The following is a 1864-nucleotide window of genomic DNA, read 5'->3' on the forward strand; positions in this document are numbered from 1 at the left end:
TGTGGAACACAACATAATCCAAGATGATTCTACATCAATTTAGTCACATCAGTTTTTATTTTTCCTCTAATAAATATAATAATAATTTTTATTCAAAATTCGTTTTGCTCCAAAATTCGTTTGCTCCAAGAAAAAAGTGTCAAGGTTGCAGCGCAAAAATCGAAATTGCATAGAAACGGTAGCGTATAAATCAAAGATATATTTTGTATAGTTAGATAGTAGTAATTTTGCAATTTTAAACGATTTATAGATAAATATAATTGTTTGCTCCAAGAGCGAAGTGCCTTAAAGAATGCAGCGAAAAAATTGAAACTCTGTGAATATAAAAGCGTATAAATAGCGAATAAATCCTGTATATTTAATTTTTCAAATCGATTGTTATTAACACGTTGGCGAGATCTGATTGACAGCCCACTCAGTACCCCACAAAACAATTTTTTTTTAATTAAATAAAGTAAGCGCAAAAATTTTTTGCGGATATAGAGAACGCATAAATAGCGCATTATTGTATAATTTAGTCGTGATGATTTGATTAAATGAGGAAGTCGGACATACATGGAAAGTCCCTTAAGGGCGCTTTGCAGCGCAAAAATCGAAATTGTTTGGAAATGGTAATGCATAAATCGAAGGTATTTTTTGCATAGTTAAAGAGCGTAATTTTGTAATTTTAAACAACTCAGGAATGAATAGTTCCATTTTCTCTAAGAGGGAAGTCCCTTAAGGAATGCAGTGCAAAAATCAATATTGCTTGGAAATTATAGCGCAAAAATTGGGAATATATTTTGCATAGTTAGATAGCATAATTTTGCAATTTTTAATGATTTAGAAACGAACGTGTCTGTTTGCTTTATGAAGGAAGTCTACTAAGGATTGCAGTGCAAAAATCGAAATTGCTTGGAAATGATAGCACGTATATCAAAGATATTTTTTGCATAATTGGATAGTGTAATTTTGCAATTTTATATATATAAACGATTCAAATGAATAGGTCTGTTTACTCTAAGAGGGAAGTTCCTTAAAGGTTGCATCGCAAAAATCGAAATTGCTTGGAAGTAGTAGCATATAAATCGAAGATATGTTGTATAGTTAAAAGATGTATGTGCTATGATTTTGCAACTTTCAACGATTTAAGAATGAATAAGATAAGATTCAATATCCCAATTTCACAACGCGAAGCACGCCGGTATTTATAGCCGATTCTTGCATTTAATACTATCTTTAAGTACAATCTTATGATGTCATAAGTCAATCCGAGAACTGTATTAGCATCTTAAAATATTATATTTAACTTTTAATATACAATAATATCAGTCTTAATGTATAAACGGACTATAATATCATTCCATTTATTGTTTCACGTTTGATAGCTTCTTCTTTTGAACAGTCCTAGAGGGAGAAGGCAGAGATTTAGAGATATATACAAGAGAGGATTTTTCATTGAATCTAATTCGCGGAATTCGATTCTAAACTTAAAATTTAAAATTAAAAAATGCCTGATCCAAAATGGCGTACGTAAAGGGTTTTTAGGTTCGTTGATTCAGATTAAAAATGAAAATTTAAAAAAAAAAATGATTAATAATGTTTTTTGTCGTTATTTAAAAATTGAGAGTAAATATGTATGTCAAATAATGTAAGTATAAAGTGTTATGGATTGAAATGTTTTAAAATTAAAAGATTTTCTTCCGTCATAAAAAGACTAATCACAACAATTGAAACGCCATTTTATTAGGGATTTATGTCAATTTAATATGAAATATCGTATAGATCAATTTGTAAAAATGAAGGTAAATTAATGCCTAAGTTATTAATGCTCTGTGCGCGCTTAGCGCGCGTTTGTGATGGGCTAGTTACTATTAAAAAGCAG

The 1864-nt window shown here is 29.8% G+C and overlaps 1 protein-coding gene across 1 annotated transcript in view; it reads right to left on the minus strand.

The window, feature by feature from the left end:
• Positions 1-1864, minus strand: part of LOC108747906 — a 15993-nt gene that overhangs the window by 13855 nt on the left and 274 nt on the right. The gene's annotated exons all lie outside the window — the stretch shown is intronic.

Source organism: Trachymyrmex septentrionalis, unplaced genomic scaffold (genome assembly GCF_001594115.1).
Source record: "Trachymyrmex septentrionalis isolate Tsep2-gDNA-1 unplaced genomic scaffold, Tsep1.0 scaffold202, whole genome shotgun sequence".
Lineage (NCBI taxonomy): Eukaryota > Metazoa > Arthropoda > Insecta > Hymenoptera > Formicidae > Trachymyrmex > Trachymyrmex septentrionalis.